The following is a 20,122-nucleotide window of genomic DNA, read 5'->3' as shown; positions in this document are numbered from 1 at the left end:
GAAGGGTGAGGCCGATATTCAGAGCTGCAAATTAGGTGAAGAAGGCTTGATGGAGAGGTGCGAGTCTAATGATGATGAGATCACCAAGCCAGGAACTACACGGAGAAGCGAGAGGATGCTGCCAGCGCATAGAAGTCACGTCAACGTTACGGCACGTTCATGTGTCCATTGCTCTATAGCACTGAGGCAATGAACCAAATATGTTTTGGTTCTCCCTGTTTTTGGCATTGTTTTTATTTGCCTGCGTTCTGTTTCAGGTTTTTCCCCTTCCCTGTGCATTTGTCTCCTTGCAACGGTTTTACGTTGACTGTTCAGGTAATTGTTCATGTTTTATTTGTGTTCAATAAATATTGTTCTAATTTTACTCCCAGCGTTTCGAGCTCTGATAACACGCCAATAAGGGTTAGCTTTAGCCTTCGTTGGCAAACAAGTCATGTAAGCTAGCAGAACATATTTCCATGGCCATGTGATTTTGGCATCCGTTGACATAACTTAAATCTACAGTAGGATGCCTGTAGAATGGGCACAGTAGGAGTCTACATGAATGAATGGATATTGACTAGAAAAACAACCATTCTACGGATGGATAGCATCAGATTCGGGGGTCCACCTCGACAACCAAATGGAGTGAATGAAATTCGACTGACATCAAACATCAACGACTGCATCCCACTGTACTATGTAAATGTGGTTAGGAAAGTAAACATGTAATGTACCACTGAGACTGTGACCTACTCATTTTGTTTGTCTCTTCATATGACTTAAAACAAATTAAAGTTTTAAAAAAGCACAGAGACAGTGCATACCGCCACAAGGATAGTTCCACATGACGTCAGAAAAACACAATTTAATCACATCTATAAAACAACGTCCATGGTTCAAGAAGAAGAATTCCAAGGGAGAAAGTGTTTAACCCTAGACTGGAGACCACCAGTGATGGTTTGGCAGTTTTCCTAACTTTAAACTAGCAATCTACAGCAACCTTTTCAAGGTCAGACGAACAATGCAAACACATTTTGTCATTGCAGAGACATGAAAGTTCATTTACTTCATTGGGTTGATTTTATGTTGTGTTCTTTGAAGTCAAAATGTTTTTGCGCTTTAGTAGGGCTTGTGAATGGTGATTCTTTAGTGTCAAATCGTGACTAAATAAGATTAGATGTCCTTTATTTGTCCCACAGTGGGGAGTATCAAGTGTACTTTTGCATCCTATGCCAACAACAATCGCAGCCTTCTGTGTTGTATGGTGCCACACGGGTGTTTCACTGGTCTCATATGTGACACGAGCCACGAGCCTATGTCGTGAAGATGTGCCACAGAAGGACGAACATGCCCTCGGACACAAGTCACTCGAGGACAGTCGTTATTTGAAGCCATGAGTGTGAGAATGAATCGATTCTATTCCTTCCAAAATCTACTGGGCTAGTCAGATGCCAACCAAAACAAAACCTCCTCCACTCTGGCAATTATCAGTATAAAAGATGACCAAATGACTGAAACACCACTTGAGTGGTGAAGTCCCTTGTGATTGGTCAAAATGTGCGGAAACATTGAGCACAGGAGCGCGGGGACGAGAGGGACGGACCCTGGCGGTAACAGTTTCAGAGACACCACGCTGGTCAAGTGAAGAAATAGAGAAAGAAAGAACAATTTTGTCTGTGGAAGTAAAGTATTCTCGGCCATTTTAGCATCAACAACACAGGCAACACATAGCTACGGTGGCCTCAAGTGGACAAAATATAAGTTAGATGGACTCATGAGGTTCATCAATCAGTTCGAGAAAAGTATAATATCGATATGAATAATAATAAAATACTAAAAAAAATTGCAATTACAATAAAAATGGTAAGTTCTTTGATGTCCAGTGTCTTCAACTGTGTGATATGACGTCAATGTCAAGTTGGAACAGCGTCAGTTTACTTGCACTTGAAGATTGTAGACATATATTTTGTATATCATGCATTAAGTTAAACATATAGTAAAGAAATCTGTACATTTCATATATTTTCCATTCCTCAGTGTGAATTATGCCAATTCCTATCACTGTACTGAACGTCCATAAACAACTACGACGGTCACCGACAGCTCTGCACTTGCATTTGTTCACTCAGGACCATGCCCTTCTAGGGTTTTGACATGATGACATGAGTGATTGACTTGAAAGCTCTCGGCAAGACAAAATGCCCGTGTCCACTTCAGATGGAATTCTTACAAAGGTCAGGACGGCTCTTGCTCTTATAGACGTGTAATTACTATCTTTAAGTGTCTTTGAAAGAATCAATTATGGATTTAGCAGCTCCAGTGTTTTCTTCTATTTTGCCTTGACAATCAAATGACCTTTTGTGAGCCAGAGCCGAAAGCTTGAAGGCAGCGGTGATGTGGGAGTCTCAGTCTGGTTTTTATGTTGCCCCAGATAATTGATTGCAGTCATTAGAGCAGCGTAGTGACCTTGCTCAGGGGTTCGGCGACGGTGCGTGTGTGTGCGCACGTGCGTGTGTGTGAGCGTGCGAGAGAGAGAAACAGAGGCGCTTTAATAGACTGTAATGTCTATGACTTTGTTGTACTGGAGGTGTTGGTCTGCACCAGAAGAGCAGAGAGGGCAAACACAACTGACGGTAAATAAATCATCCGGTGAACTTGGGGCTGACACGTTACATTCACGCCGCCTGGTTCAATAAAGCAGACATAATGAAAGGCAAAGAAAAACAGGAAGCAGCCTCCATCACTTGCACTTTCCATGGCTGCTGATTTAAGCAGAACTGTCAAATGGTGTGTGAGGAGACGTTCCTTTCATCCACACCAGGAGGTGGGGACTGTAAATAACAATTGAAAGACGATAAAAACCGGGCGTGATTGGGACGGCTATTTATTGCTCCGGGTGAAAGCAAAGGAATCAGGAACAAATCAAAGGTATCAAACACGGTTAGACGTTCCGATGACAGCATATTACCTTGGAGTGCAGGTGGGCGCTTTACGGTCCGACGCTAGAATTGCTGACGAAAGTACTTTGAAATTGAACTTTTACAGGATGTGACAAACATGAAGACGTTCCTGAAAGTATTGGGGAGTAATATGAGCAAAAGTCAAATGCCGGTGCATGGATTACAAACAATCTGGATTACTGAAGTACACGTCACTTACACTGTAAGTAGTAGTATACCTTGGGCTGGACACTTGGCAAATACCAACTTGAATAACATCACAGCCATTATTTAAAAGCATGCACAACCTTCTGCGAGATGATTTTATATAGTTGAAATTGAAAAAAGAAACGGCAAGTTCTGCAGCCCGAGTTCAACGCACCAATAGAAGACGATGTTGGCAGAAGAGAAAAAAAAATGTGGGGTAAAACTCAAACAATTCAAGGCATTTCTCGTATGTCCGCTACGAGTATAGAAGAATTGAAGAGGCTTCATGAAACAGTCCTTATTTTCAGAGCCCACTCGATGGCGCTCACTGCACTAAAATCTTTAAACCTCACATTATTTTTAAACCAACAGCACCATCTGAATATTCGGACACTGTTTCATGAAGCCCCATCAGCCCTTCACTAGTACCTTGGGATGTCATGGCTAGTTGGAAAATCCAAAAATGAATACAACCTACTTGCCTACCTTCTCACGTATCAGTAGCACAACACGGACAGAATAGAAGACGACTATCTCATGATCTCTTCCCATATGGACTTTCCTTGAACTTGAATGGATACATGGAACCACAGTAAGACAGAGGTTTGTCGGGAACCGTGGATGGGCAGGTGGACACGCACCCGCTTTGATGTATATTATTCCATCCAATTAACTTGCATGAATCACCGGCTGGCTGTTGGCCAGGGTTGCTCCCAGAAAAAGATCAAATCATTTTCGACCTTGTAAAGTGCTCCGCCTCAAAGCACAATGGATACTAAACGTCCTTGTAGCGGTGACGAAATGGTCTTAATTAAGGCTGTGGATCTGAGTGCGGCGCTTCCTAATAAAACCCTGTGCATGGCAGAGTGAATTGGCAGCCCTCCAGGAACGCACAGAGCCTCAAAAGTGAGACCCAGGAACTCATGTGTTATCACCAGCTACAGCTGTTTAGAATTGTCCACTACACACAAAAAAAACAGTGTCTGCTGCTTAATGTTTGATCCTCTTTTCCTCCAATCTTCTGCCAAGTTGAAAACCCATTATGGCTGCTTGGAAACATTCAAAAGAGGAATTACTGAGGGAGGAATTTAACTGCAACGGCCAAATTGGTTTGCATCCCACCTAATATGAGAGAGGCACAATTAAAATGTCAAGGCTGCGAGGTCCCGCATGCACCACCAGCTTTTGTTTCCTGAATAATAAACACTTGATTTTTGTGGAGAAGCAGATTGGCTGCTATAGTCGGTATTACGGGCTGGACACTCAGTGATACCCCACTGAATGCAAAGCAGCTTAGTAGTGACAGAGGAAATGGGATATCGATAGCGGCCAGCAGATTTGGCTGCTGCTCAGATGCCTGATGCTCCAGCACCACTTCCGTGTTGACTTCAGCCCAAACTCTGCTCAGGCACATTAGCCGGGGGCAAACCTCTGTCTGAGAGTAGCATTCAGCATTAGTTTTCACGCGCAGAGAGATCTGTTTCGGGATTTTCCTCTGCAGCCTCGGAGATAACGGGGAGAGTCACTTCCCTGAAGTGCTGAGTAAAATCACAAGTGAAAGAGTGCCAGGTAGAACAAGGACGTATACACTCTCTTCTCTCTGCTGCTGTTGTACAAGATTGCATGTGAGATTGTTCATTCTTAAATGCTTAAAAAAAAGTCTGCAAAATTTGTTGGTCGGTCCAGGAGATGGGGATGTTGCGATCGCAACAATCGCAACGAGTTCTAGGAGGTGCTCCAATTGTCCATTCACCGTGACTGTAACACGAATTTCACCCACCCCAGTACGCAGCATTTGCAGCATCTTATTCCCTCCCTCCGTGTTGAGATGAAGTCAGGTGTGACACCTAACACTGACATTTGCCAACAAATGTTGCCGCCAAGGGTTGCGATTTGGACGTGAACAATTCTGAATCCATTTATAAACGTCCAAATTCCCATGGCTGAAATGTAGAATAGACGGAAGTAAAAAGCGGAACTCACTAGTGCAGCGTCACCTGGACACAATACGGGGGCGGACATAAACAAACATGGCTGACCACCAGATCCATCTCTCTCCAGCATATTTCTGACCCTCTACATCTCGACCCTGTGGAACAGATCGGCAGTTACTGTTGTGATTGGCTGCTCACACACACACACAAACATTCCCCACCTTCACCTCTCAGACTCCGCCCATCCAAACTTCCGCCAGGCTCCGCCCTTGTGAGGAGCTCCATAACAAAACAAGCACTCACTACACTATGTCTGCCCGGAAACTACTCACTGAGCATCATCATAAGAAAGATAATATAAAAATAGAACAAGCAAGCAACGACAGAACCAACAAGAATAATTGCACACATGATGCTACACTGTTGTTGACCATGCTGGGCAATAAATCCTCACACAACACTTGCTACGACGAAGAAGCAAAAAAAAAAAACTGATGTCACAGGCTACAGGGGAAACATTCAGTGTCTCGTCGATAAATGGCTTGATCACTGCAGCGGGTCTCCACGACTAGTTACACCAATCCTCACACAGGCTGAATAAACTCAACACAGTAATCGCTCTGTGATGCCGTCGTCCATCGGGGAGAACACATTTCTTACATGTAGGACATTTATTACTCTGCGACAGATTGGGAGCAGGAGAGCTCCCGTTTCACGGCTCAGCAAATAACAATGTGTCGGAGTTGGAGCTAAACTGCATCCGGCGTATCATGTGGTTGCACTATCAGAGTGAAACATCGTCATCTTAAAAGTTTCAGGAGCACTGAACTAGTTTGTTTCTCAAACGTGTAGGCGTGGAAGGGTCACCCACTACCTCACTCTACTGTGAGACTCTCCAAACTTTAAATCCCCTCCCGGGCATGGCAACCTAATAACTGTCAGGCGAGAACAAACCCAACCTGAGCAGGAGGTTATTATATACTTGGAACATAACTTGGAGAGGCTGTCTTGTAACCTTTGTAGGCCAGATTTGGAATTTCTACCGAAAGAAATGTTGAATTATGACTTCAACAGCAGTGTGCAGTGTAACATTTCTTTTCCACGACTGCGGCCAGTGAAGGTATTGAACCCCTCTCTGTCCCCGAGTCTCACTTACGCTGTGCTTTGGTTGGAAGACGATGAGATGAACAACAGGAGGGTTCACTATGTTCATCGGCTCTGTGTAGCAAATGTGCCTTCAGGTCTGGGACTGGTGCAGAGTGAACCTTCTGTGTCAGCGGGTGTCAACTGTTTGTTCCTCTTCCCTCTGGCAGGAGGCTACGGTCCATCCAGACCAGAACCTCCCGTCGCAGGAAAAGCTTCTTCCTCTCTGCCGTCAGACTGTTGAATATGTGATCAACCTTGTTGTTTGTGGCTTATTTTATTAGCACTTTATTTTGAAGCACTTTCCTAGTTGGTGGAACCCCCACTGGCCATGGCAATAAATTCTATTCTGATTCCCATTCTGATTCTGGAGACGAGGGAATGAAACACGCGAGCATGCACATGACAAGAACGTTTCCTTATGATGTATTTCCAGGACAGACCAGTGACTAGACAACCAACTTGCCCTGCATGTACTTGACTGGCCCCAGGCCAGTGAGTTATGTGGAACCCTGCTTATGACTACAGTCTCTGGTTCCTTCGTGCTGGAAATGCATGAAACACCAAAGTACACGTGGAATTACACTTTAATTACAGGCTAAATACGAGCGGTTCATGCTGAGGCAGGGGGTTCAGCTGCAAAAGAGGGCTGCTAGGTGAAAAAGTACAAAAAAAATGTATTAATTAAACTCTGGTCACAGAGGACTCAATAATTGAGAGTCAAACACATCCAGCTAAGCAGACTAATCAGTTGGTGAAGGCCACACGAGAGAAACGAAAACAAAAAAAAAAACCCAACCAATAAATAAAGCATCCATTTGATGTTAATGAGCTCATAATGGTGCATTTCACATCAATGGAAGCGCAGCCAGCCAGGCGGCAGCGGACATGATTGACAAATCTCAACACGTTTTCCAACTGAGAAACATGAGTTTCATCATTGGAGAAATGAATGAGATGGATTCATTTGTTTCATCAGCCAAACATCAAAAATACACATTTTCCATTGTTGCCTACCAACAGGTCAAATCTAATGTCAAATTCTGTCTGATGCTCACCATTCAGATGCGTCTGAACCAGCTGACACCAGAGCTATTTTATTCCTAGCTTGAGCAGGGGACATTTAACTAGCTCTGCTGTCTCATGTAAAGTTAAGGTATTTTCTCGTTCTGTTTCATGTTATTCAACTTTTACAATATCACAGTACCATATATACATATACAGTGGTACCTCGGTTTTCAAATGTCCCGGACTTCAAACAAATCGGAGTTCGAACAAAAATTTTGAGATTTTTTTTGCTCCGGATTTAGAACGAAAATCCAGTATTTGAACGTCCCTGAAAAAAGTCGGAAAAGACATAACGTGCGTGGACTGATCAGGTGACCCACAACGCGCTTTGTTATTGTGTATAACGCAGCCTCTGTATGCAGACGTGTTCCGTTAGCTACATTTACAGACTGTTTTTTCTTCATATTGAGGTGTAAAACCTTTCCTGTCTCCGCACTGGACCGTGGTAGAGTGTCACAGGGGAGGTGCTCTCGACACCTCCGAGGCTGGAGCGCTCACTCCAGGGTTTGATGTCCTGTTGTGGGCTGGAGCTGGGACAGGGATGAGGCGAGTCTGGGACAGAGCGTTACTTGGTTTATGACTTTGTCACAGCCAAACTGCACAGAGGGGCACATTCAGAGCTGGACACGCACCGGGCACCTCTTCACTTGCGTGTGTATATTTGAAGTAACATCGCAATACACTAAAATACCGCACACTCATGTGTCGACAATTCAAGTCCAATTTAGTAGTGTTTAATGAATAAATACTAGGACATGGTTGTGCTTTGGAGTTGTTTCAAAGATTAGAACTGTTAGTTAGCAGTAAGCAATCTGCAGTGCAACTTTCTGCTTCAGCTTCTTGTGATAGACGACATGATCCTGCGAGCATTCAAGGTTAGGTTGGAAAGGATCAGAATGATGGCAGAGTCTCCAGAGACAGGATGGGAACCCACGGCATTTAAAGGGTAGAAAGACAGAGGACATGCTGTCTATAAGATTTGCCACACAAGTGAAATATACAAGACACAATCAATCGACAAGCTCAGCCTCGCATCAATTTAGCATTACAGCTAACAGCTAAAGTGAAAGAAGAGGATGCCACTCAGACGACTTTGGAACAAGCCTGTGGGTCAGGGTGCATAGACAGTAGTTTTCTGTATAATATGATTTCCTTTTCTTGGCAAAATGCTCTGGCAAGCAAATATTTGTAATGTAACCACAGTGCTCGCAGAATCACACTTAGAAGGGGTTCATGTCAAACTGCCTAACTCCATCCTCGAAAATCGATGTCTGCTAAACACACAAGCTGAAACTTTTTCAAAACCATGCCATGTTTTCCTGCAGGGGAAGCATCTCTGGGAAAAATCTTGACAACTGTGTTGTAGCCGTCACACGATGACATTCTCCAACTGCCTGCGAGGCCTGAAAAGATGTTTGTGTAGGTGCAAACAGCACAAAGAGGATCCAGAGGATATATCCCCTCCTAACCACGAAAGCAGCATAGGTGCAAGTCCAGGCGCCCTGTCAGTTTGTGTAATGCGGCAGCAACTCCCTCCTGGCTGCTACGAACTACCATCTACCACTTCTTTTGTGTCAACAACTCTCTTCCTTATGACTAAAGGCCCATTCTTGACGCCTTTATGAACAAAATGGTACCCGTCTGTTTCAAACGATGTTACCCTCACAAGCTTCCATTCGTTCTTTACATAGGTATTTTATTGTTCGCCAATATATCCACCAGGGGGAGCAGCCCATAGTCAAACGTTTATGACAACAACAAACTCCAAAACCAACATGGCAACTCTGAAAAAGGTAGGGATAGTGTACCTCTTGCACAAAAGAGGAAAAGGAGGCAGCATTGTAGAAGGAGGTGGTAGCTGTTAAATATATTGCCACTGGAGGACGGAGAATTTCCGCCATTGTTATGTCTTCCTCGTGTCTCATTAGAGCTATGTGTCGGACAGCAACAGCAACATGGCCCCCCCATGGTTTCCTGTGGTACTGCTCCGTTTGATCCATATGCCTAAGATTTGGGTGCAGAAATACGTAGAAAATTAAGGCAGAGCATGGACAGTAGGCGCTGTTGGGATCCGGATCTGGAACTTTACTACTGTCCAGCATTGTCCAGCATCAATACATTTTTAACCTGTGGTGTTTAAGCCAGCAGTTCTTCTACCTTAAGTCAGGTTACATATCCTCTTGCTGCATGCAGGTGGATTTTATATGATGAGTCTAGCTGTAAGAGTCATATTTTATTCAACATCATTTTTTTATTATGTTTCTAGCGGATCTAAAGAGTCTGGACAAGTGCATGATTTGTAAATGTGTAATGGTATTCCACTTATTCCAGGCATTTTTAATCAATATTTTAGCTGAGGAACTGAAATCAATTGGAATGAATAAAGAAAAAATATCTTTGGAAAAAAAAGAAAAAGACATAAAATGTTTTGACTAAGACTTAACTTAAAGTGGCAACTCAAACATGAATGACCAAAAATGGAGTGTGAATGACTTAATGTGACAAAGACTAGGAACCAACTTTGACACGCCACGAGACTGAATTGAATAAAGGGCAAGATTAACACCGGTAGAGGTTCAGGGATGGTGGAGGAGGAGGGATAGGGGGAAGAAAGAGAGGGAGAGCAGCAGCTCTGCAACCCCAGTTAGTTCCACTGGGTCGTGGAAGTCGGCAGCTGGAGCATCCTCCCACATCAAGTGCTTTCTAAAAGCAAAGGCAGTGGAGTTTCCACCAGACACTCAGGTGCATTTGGTTTTGCTTTGTTATGTCACAGACAGTGTTGGCTGATGCCTCGCGGTTCTGAGAGGCTTTTAGCGCAAACAACTCGGGCCAACTTCCCCACACTGTTTTGGAGCGTGTTCTGAATGCAAACCTCCCTCATAAATTGAAAATGACAACTTGATTCATGTAGGTTATACATTCCAGTGTCTGGGTGACATTGCTGTTATACTAAATTCAAGCTCCGGTGCTGCAGCAGGGTAAGTGGGGACGTTTTTTCTGTGAAGACGCTGGAATTATGATAATTCCCCAGGCCTGTGAAGAATACAAAGCTAAATATTATGTCAGGATTAATGCCTGACAGGGCTTGCACAACCCTGAATTAAGTTCAGTTTTATTACCGTGATTATTTAACCCCAGTACTGCAGACATCCATTCTGATTCATCCAAACACCGAATCTCATTGAGTCCTTTTCAAAGCATCGATTGAAGCCTGAGCAGGACTAGAACAATTCCAGGTTGGCGCCGAGGACAGTGCAGAGCTTGTCAAAAGCAGAAAGCAAATGTGAAAGAGGAGGGAATTGAATACTCAAATAGACCGATGGATGAACTGTCAGTATCAAACCATTCATACGGTTGTCTAGCAACATCTGTTAGAGAACAAAGAAATGATGGTTGTAAGAAGTGCGACTGACGTCATTGATGTTACTGGCAAGTTTGAAATTAGAAAACACAGTGGTACTTCAGTTCTCAACCACAATCTGTTCCAGACGGCCGATCGAGAAGCAATTTGTTGGAAATCTGAATCGATTTTTCCCATTGCAATGAATGGAAAAAGCAATAATGCGTAGCAAGCCTTAAAACAGGCTTTTGTAGGAGTGAATGTAGAGTGTCTGCTGCAGGTGCGCTGTTCCTCTATGTGTGTGGCCGCTGCATGTGGGAGGGGTTGCCGAGTGAGTGACGTCTCTCCAGAAGTGAAGAGGTGCCCGGTGCGTGTCCAGCTCTGAATGTGCGCTTCTGTGCAGTTTGGCTGTGACAAAGTCATAAACCAAGTAACGCTCTGTCCCAGACTCGCATCATCCCTGTCCCAGCTCCAGCCCACAACAGGACATCAAACCCTGGAGTGAGGGCTCCAGCCTTGGAGGTGTGGAGAGCGAGCGCCTCCCCTGTGACACTCTACCACGGTCCAGTGCGGAGACAGGGAAGGTTTTACACCTCAATATGAATATTTAATATTTTTTTATATATATAAATGGAGCTAACGGGACACGTCTGCATACAGAGGCTGCTTTATACAGAATAAGAATAAGAATTAGCGCGTCGTGGGTCAGCTGGTCGGTCCGGTTTTTCCGGCTTTTTTAGGGGGCGTTGGAGTTCTGGATTTTTGTTCGAAATCTGAAGCAAAAAAATCGACCTCCGATTTGTTCGAGGTCCGGGGTACCACTGTAGGTGTCGGGGAAAAAATACCCATTAAACAAAAATTAGCATTTCTTCCTTCAGTGGCCACTGGGGACAAACCTACTTTCATCAAACGAAAGCATGCTAAGGGAACACGCAACTTCTGTTTCATACTGAAATATATTCTTAGCTGACCTTAGACACAGCGCTATTTGGTTAGCACATAGTGTTTCGTCCGCGATTAGCATCATCACGTGGGTCCTTATATGAGTCCGTGGTATACATGTCTGCAGTTATTGTTTGATTTGGGTCTGAAAATAAACATTTGCAGCATAAATGGAACATGTGTTTCATTGGTTGCTCTGTGGAGCAGAACGTTGTTTGTGGTGCCTTCTATAGATGTAAACAAAAGCTGTTTGTCAGGCTGGCAGCAGCTGTCGATCAGTGGCAGCAAGAAACAAGGTTTGTGGTTTGCCGGTGTTTAAGCTCTGCTGTGAAAGGAGAGCGAAAAAGCGACGATCACTGTCGTCGCATGACGAATGGGGGAAATGATATTTCAATTTTGTGATGTAAATATCTTAACTGTTGTCCTATTACTCGTGACTACTCACGCTGCCCCGTCTTAAAGGGGAATGCACACTGGCACCTGCCAGCGCAGACAGAACAGAAGAAAAATACTTACTTTCGCTTTTATTAAAATACCAAAATTACGCAAAATGATGTCCATTATTGCAGTAAATTTCAGTCCTGGTAAAATTTCAGTAGCCGCCGTGTGGTCGTCAATATATATTTCCTTACTTCTCAAATGAGAATTATTGCTTTACATTAGTACACCGTCCCCTGAGTAATGTGCATCATATTTTAATGTGTCAAGTCGATAAACAACGTTGATGCTATTTATGATTATTATATTATTTTCAGTTGATTTCTATAAAATCGATTGACAACTTTTTGTAATCTGATATAGTGATGACATTTTCCATACTATGAGATGTTCAATATCAAGCAGGAGCAGCAATGACACTCTCCTATCTATGAGAACAATATGAATTTTGGTCTGGGAAAAAAGATGTCACACAGACAGAAAACCAGTGTCAGAGCGTTGGTGTCCAGGGTGTAAATGTTATGAGATAAAGCTTGAACTGGGAGTCTGGAGTCTTTCATCGTTCACTATCGTAATGACTTCAACTATCTAGTGTTACTCAGGGAAACTTTGCAAATGTGGTGAGATGGAACCAAAATAAAAAAAAAAAAAAATACAATTTCAGTGTCATTATTTAAGCTCCAAGTTTTTCCAAATATGTTCATTCTAAAGGCTCAGAACAACTACAGTCTTCAAGGCAGTAATGGGAACAAGAAGTGATGTTAGATCTGTTGGTGGAGGCTTGCGGCGCAGATGAAATGTTGCAGCTGTAGTCACTCGAGAGCAAAGGCGCCCGGGGCAAGTCACTGTTCGCTTCTCCTTACACTTACATTATCCAGGGCACAGTTCTGCTGAGCACACACTTGCCGCTCTTCAGCAATGCCCCCCCGCATCTCTTCCCTGTCCTGCTTTGTATGAACCAACTACAGACTGTGGCCAGCTACAATGCCGACGCCCTCTAATAGCATGTTTTGAAAATATACCGGACCACGCTTTGAAGTCAGTCTTCTGCTAAATTATCTGGGAGACTGTGTCTTTTGACGGCAATAATAAGACAGAGACGCAGCTCAATACTTGTCCATTTATTCCTTTGAGTAACAGCCCCGCTGTCCTCCCCCTCTGTGCTTCCATTCTCTCCCCTTTCGCTCCAATATTGACCTAGAACCTGTGAATGTCTCTACAAGCAACGGCGGCGCCCATACGTCTCTGATGAGCTTGTAAATTCCCTTGTATTGATCCATCCCAGGACGCTCTGGCCGGGTGATTCTATTTTCCTTTTGTTTCACCGTCTGCAGGCGATGAATCAGGCTTCCATGACATTATGTGAGTGTAATATCCTGCCGACAAGAACATCCATCACAGAATCAACCACACGCAGGCCTGAGCGCCAACATACATCACCGCACGTGGAAACAAGCAGGGTGGGCGACAGACATCCTCAGGAGTGTCAATTTCTGTTTTTGAACTGGAAATATTAAAGTGACGAGAGACATTAATATTCCCACTGATACCCTTGCGTTCCAATCTGGCTATTCTCTTTGAACATTCCCGCTTCAGCCCAGGATTTAAACGCCACCATCTCGAGTCTCAGGGAGTCTTTTCATTTCATGTTATGCATGCAGACCTGTGGTTCTGCCAAGAGGGTCTAGAGGTGGGAAGAGGAGCTCCAAGTGTGTGATAGAGGGATCTTATTACTGACTTGGATTCACTTGGACAACCATCTTTAAATATTTAAACAAGAGCACTTGGTGCCGAGGCCAGACCTGATCCTGTGGCTGCTCAATTTGATGTTACAACTGCACATGGACTACCACTAAATACAGACAGGCTGTCAATAATATTCAATCTCGGGCTGGCTGGGGAAAAAATAATCTCAAATATCTCACACTTTTTCTGCAGTGAATCTATTTCTCCCCACATCACGACAGTGGCCAGACTCAACGTCATGATCTGATCTCTGGTAAACAGTTGGGAAGCTGAGCTCATGGGCGTCTCCTGCTCAACAGATCAAACACACATGTGACACGCTTTTATTCTCAAACACCAGCTATTGTCACATGCCATTATCTCGTGAACAAATATTGGCAAAATGACCAAATCATTTCATTTTCTTTGGCCATTTATGCCCTCCAGAAGGTTTTACTAATATTTGAACACTATCTCCAAACTGTCTGAATCTGAAACATTTATAAGATCATTTGCGCTCCTGCTCCAACCAGAGCAAATAGTCGCCAGGACCAAACCACTCAGATGCAAACACTTTACACACACTTTGCACATATGACATACAATGAGCAAATATGGAAAGGCAAACATGTGGACCGAGGTGACAGTGATGGGGTTGAGCACTTGGTCAAACAGAGCCGCTGACTGTTTGGCATTGTTCTCTGCTCTCGCTGCGGAGACTATTAAAGGTGAGGAGTTATCAGGAACACCATCTCCCACTCCGAGCTGACAGGTACAGCACGGAACAGGCTGAGCTTGTCTTTTCATATCTCGGGGCACAGACACCTTTCCTGATAACGCACACATTTCCGGGCCAGGGCGATACAAAAGAAGAACTCACAGATGGCAAACACACACCGGAGGAAGCATGTTCACGCCTGGCTTTAGGACGGGAGACACGCGATTCATTGGCTAGACACACACAGTAGATGCCGATTAATATCTGAGCCAGCAGGTGTTTGTGGTAGGTCAACAGGGTTTTCTCCCCAGATAGGATCTTTCAGTTCTGCAGCCTGACATGCTAAATATGTTAACCCTCGCTGAAGAAGTGCCATTAGCTTCAACTTCTTCCCTTTCAGCAGGTCACAGCGGGGCCACAGCTACAGGAGGCAAGAGGCAACCCTGGCTAATACGGCGGGGGCGAACAATAAGGCAGAGATGGTGAACACAGCTCTACCTGAAAGAGAAGAGCTCTCCTTTGACTATCAGCAGAACCCACGGCCACTTAAACTCGGGAGCTAAGCAGATATCAGACGACCGCTTCAGTGGTAATTAACTTGTCTCCCTGCTAATCGGCCGCACACTCGCATATACTTAACACATAGGCACAAACACACCCTGGATGGAGCTGATGGCAGCCTGGGCTGAGGACATGCAGCTTCAGCACTCCTTCCTGTGAATAACACTCTTCTCGCTGAAGGGTATGAAGAACAGCGCGCACACGACGACCTACACACACGACACACAGTCACTGGTGGAGGGAAGTGGTTGGCATCTTGGTACCATTCAACTTGCAAAAGTCAGTGAAGACATGTCAAACTCAAGGCCCAGGGGCCAAATCCAGCCCTCCAAATCATTCTGCCGTGGCTTTAAAACTAAACCTGACATTAAGAGATTGTCTCACATTCAATTCCGCTCAAGACACAAGCGTCCACTTCCGGATTTCTACACTATGAAACAGACCGAGGGTCATTCAAACCATGCACGCGGATGGTCAAATACGTGGACATTTCAGCAAAATCGGAACATATAGCAATAGTAATGCTAATGTTCTTAGCACGTGGAAACAATTTTCCAAATAAAAACTCCATTCTCCTAGACTCTGGTCACAGTGCTCTGCGTGTTGTGCGCCACAAGCTTTCAGCTTGAAGAGGGCTCCTCCAAGCGATTCATGCATGCATCAAACATGATCTGTGCCTTTATCCAAAGCAACCAGTTCCATCAAACCAGTTACTAATATTTGGATGAAGCATTTGCGAGAGATGAGTTGAACAAGGTACATGAGAGGGAGAGCTAAGACGTATAAATAAGTCATGAAAATACAGACGAGTGGTGGCCAGAGGACATTGGAGGAGGACGATAAATATTAATAAAGCTGACACACTTTCCACACACACACACACACACGTCTATCCAGCCATAATCACAGCAGGCCCTGTGATGTGCGTGGATGCTGTGATAACTCAGCATTCGGCTGCCTCAGACCCAGGTGAAGCCATCTCCAGCCTGCAGGTGGTGTGGTCAGAGGCCACGCTTCTCAGTGCGCCGCTGGTAAATAAATTATTCCACACGTCGCAACCGCTGAGAATCAAATTCATGAAGAAGAGGGCAAATATTCTGGGCTGCGTTTATAACCACGCCAGCGTGCTCCACTGTGGATGAGTGGCTGAATGTGCACAGGAAGAAGTATGTAAATGAAGAAGAAAATCAATCCAAGACAGCTCCATCATTTTCAAGCAGAAATTCTAATCACAAACTTGTGCGACCTGAAACTCTTGCTGATGTGACAGCGCTAACCGCAATGGATATACGGTGCCCATCTATAAATTTGGAATTAACATATTTACATTATTCATATTCCTCATTCAAACACTCAAAATGAGCTACACATCTTCGTTTATTGCAAATCCATCGCAGCAGCATTTGTACGAAAGAGTCAGCCCACTCTCTTGCTGTGTGTGTGTGTGTGTGTGTGTGTGTGTGTGTGTGTGTGTGTGTGTGTGTGTGTGTGTGTGTGCGCGCGCAGGGAGAGCCAGGAAGGTCGGAGATAAATGTGGGCGGACACGTGTGATATGTCTTGTGTATGGATGTTTCGCGTGTGAGCATCAATGACTTCAAAAACGTGATGCCAAAGCGTGGCCCATGACAGCATCACCACAGTGATGGCTTCGTTGCCGACACTCGACAACCAAGCCTGTGTCAAGAAACAAAAGAAACCACTGGAATCTGTCTGCAGCAGCTTCTTTTTACCTGCTGAATATTTGAGGTTCGGAGCAGAGAGGTGGACAAGGTTAACTGGCTTTGACTCAGGTTTGCTCTACCTCCAGCCGGGCGTCTGGATCTCTGCACAAGAGCCTTGGCTTCTTGCTAGCAGCAGGCCGGAGCTTAAGAGGGGTAGCATTTGAAGAGATATTGAGTTAAGACAAAAAGAGACGGCGTCAAGAAACGAGGCCATTTGGAAAGAGGCATTAAACGTTAAGGACGGGAGGGGTTTAATAGGCCAACCCTAAACTCAATAAGCATTAACCTTACTACCCCATAGAATAAATGAGCCTCATATATCTGGAGTGGTTTTCATAGCTGGTCTTAGTCAATAGCTGTGACTGAACGTTTATGTTGCCAAGTGCTGAGTCTTCAAATCCACATCCTTGTAAAAGAAAACAACAACTTGGTAATCATGGAAGTGTGAAATAAATAAATAACATGGACTGGAGAATCAAAGCTGGGGAGATAGTGAGGATCGTTCCATTGGAAGTGAGGCTGACGGGCAGTGGGTCCATGGCTCTGCCCAGTGGACAGCGCTGAGATGATGGCTGAGACAAGTGTCGTTTTTGTGTGTCTGTGACTGGAGATTGCGAGCCAATATAACAACTTGAAGTCCTGCATTTCAGTGCTTCATGTCAGAACCAATTTTTTTTGTGCGGCTCCTCAATACACATTTGTGTGTTTCGGAAAGACAATGTTTTAAAAAGAGCAGATGACCCCATACACGACGCGAAAATAAACTTGTGTTTGCCATCACACTCAGAAAATAAGGACACTGTTTCATGAAGCCTCATCACTACCATCCACCCATGAAACCATCTTTTGTTCGGTGAAGGTCATGTGATTGTTTTCAAATATGATGCTGATTCTGCTGTTGAATTGAGAACAACAACAACAACCCGCAGTTTGATTCTTAACTCCTTCTGCCTCAGCTCTCTCTGAATGTTAACAGACAACTGTCCGCTCAGCAAATAGAGCCTCAACGCCACACAAAGGTAGCAGCGCCGAGTTATAGCAGCGCAGTAATTTGGCATTCATATTTTCAGGACAAATTAATGGAGGACTCAATATGGTGAGCATGTTTCAGGGGGGAATTAAATCATCAGCCTGTTTTTCAGGTGCAAGCTGTTGGGCCAGCCCATTAAAGACGTTATTTTGAAACATCGACATTGTGCAGTGAATTTTTGAACCCCACTGTCAGACTAATGGCAAAATAAAAAGGCTCCCTAAAATGATTGCCACGATAGTATAAAGCCATACGGCCAATTATAGACGACAATTGAATCTGGAGGGAAGAGACTTGGAGCTTCTCTTGGGGGTGAAATAATGTTACAGCATTCATTACGATGTTGGCGGTATGTAATTGAGTTTCCAAATATGTTCTGTTTCAAACTCACTAAAATAATACGACTCTCATCTTCTGAGTCAGGGAGAGGAGGATGCCGCCAGAAGACTCACACATGAGCTTGAGACCGAAACCATAACTGCTGACCTCTTTTGTCTCCACTAAGTCATGTTTCTCTTTCTGTCCTTGTGCAACTTGACTCTTGCATAACAGCAGCTGTACACTTGTGGGGCAATTGACGCACTCACTGACTCTACAGTCAGAAGTGAACCAGAACCTCTCTCAAAACAGTCGACAGCAAAAGAAAGTACAGTAACTTTCGTATCAGTTTGGGCCACTGCACTCTGCAGTGTGTATTCATCTGCCTGAACTGAACTACACAGACGTTGATTTAGATGTAACTCCAGACTCTGTTCCACTGCACAGCATGTCGCAACCAAAATGATTTAACTGTCACATATTTCATATCAGCAATTAAATATCATTGTGCTGATTCAATTGTTATTTAAAGACCTGCCTTAAGGAGTCCCATTGAGATTCAATCGGTGTAGAGAATTACAGCGGAGCTAGGAAGAACTGGCCAGAGAATTATGCCTTCTTTCACTGACAAACATGGAGAGAAACCATGATTTCCATCTTTATGTGTACAGCAGTGAAAATGGCAGTACAGGGTCCTCAAAAGGTCCACGCAAATAAATGCATGGAGGGTTTCAACAACTACAGTGGTACCTTGGTTTTCGAATGTCCCGGAATTCAAACAAACCGGAGTTTGAACCAAAATTTTAAGATTTTTTTTTCTTCGGATTTCGAACAAAAATCCAGAACTCGAAGGCCCCCGAAAAAAGTCGGAAAAGACATAACGTGCAGGGACCGATCAACTGCGCCACGACACGCTTTGTTATTGTGTATAACACAGCCTCTGTATGCAGACATGTCCTGTTAGCTACATTTACTGACTGTTTTTTCTTCATATTGAGGTGTGAAACCTTTCCTGTCTCCACACTGGACCGTGGTAGAGTGTCACAGGGGAGGTGCTCGCTCCGAGGCTGGAGCACTCACTCCAGAGTTTGATGTCCTGTTGTGGGCTGGAGCTGGGACAGGGATGAGGCGAGTCTGGGACAGAGCGTTACTTGGTTTATGACTTTGTCACAGCCAAACTGCACAGAAGCGCACATTCAGAGCTGGACACACACCGGGCACCTCTTCACTTCTGGAGAGACGTCACTCACTCGGCAACCCCTCCCACATGCAGCGGCCACACACATAGAGGAACAGCGCACCTGCAGCAGACACTCTACATTCACTCCTACAAAAGACTATTTTAAGGCTTGGAACGCATTATTTCTTTTTCCATTCATTGTAATGGGAAAAATGGGATTTCAAACAAATCACTTCTTGAACGGCCATCTGGAACGGATTGTGGTCGAGAACCGAGGTGCCACTGCATTTAGATTAGATTGGACTTCCTTTCAATGAGACCTCACATTTCTAAACCAAGAGCGCCATCTAGTGGCCTATGAAAATTTGGACACTGTTTCATCAACACTGCAACACTGTATCATGATACTTCATCTACTCATCACCAATGTAAAAGGACTAAGTATTAAATGCCACTGGTTTTCTTGAAAAATAACTGGGTAAAAGAGAATATTTTACATTAAAGTGATGCACTACATGAGTGGAAAAAAAGAATATGAAATTATCAAAATATGCTTTATTTAGGGGCACTATACATGAAAAATCTGAGGAAGCAGGGCACCAACTATGTTTTCAGCTACTGAAGCAGGGAGTATTTCTGTCTAGTGGTGCTTCACCTGCGAATCTTTACGTGAAGCTTCTGTTGTTGTTTTAGGGCCAGCAGAGAATTCAGGTGGGGTACATTAGCGGCATCTGTCTGCAGCTGTATATCCTCTCAGCCTGAGGTGAAACGTCCACAGATGCTACACTGCATCACTTTGTACTTCTATGCACACAAAGCATTGAGTTTATTAAGTCACATAAAACAAACCAGGCATAAAAAATACACAGCATAACA

At 44.2% G+C, this 20,122-nt stretch overlaps 1 protein-coding gene across 3 annotated transcripts in view; it reads right to left on the bottom strand.

The window, feature by feature from the left end:
* LOC128771588 (beta-1,3-galactosyltransferase 1-like) overlaps positions 1-20,122 on the bottom strand; it is a 108,096-nt gene that overhangs the window by 9,556 nt on the left and 78,418 nt on the right. The window contains exon 1 of one of the 3 annotated variants that reach the window (XM_053887060.1): positions 19,902-19,987. The exons of the other annotated variants lie outside the window; for them this stretch is intronic. The gene's annotated coding sequence lies outside the window, so the exon portion shown is untranslated. Of the gene's footprint in view, positions 1-19,901; positions 19,988-20,122 lie in introns of those variants that run through there. 3 annotated transcript variants of the gene reach the window in all.

This window comes from Synchiropus splendidus, chromosome 1 (genome assembly GCF_027744825.2).
Source record: "Synchiropus splendidus isolate RoL2022-P1 chromosome 1, RoL_Sspl_1.0, whole genome shotgun sequence".
NCBI lineage: Eukaryota > Metazoa > Chordata > Actinopteri > Syngnathiformes > Callionymidae > Synchiropus > Synchiropus splendidus.
Note: the sequence above shows the minus strand (reverse complement) of the source record. Positions and strands in the feature narration are given on the sequence as shown.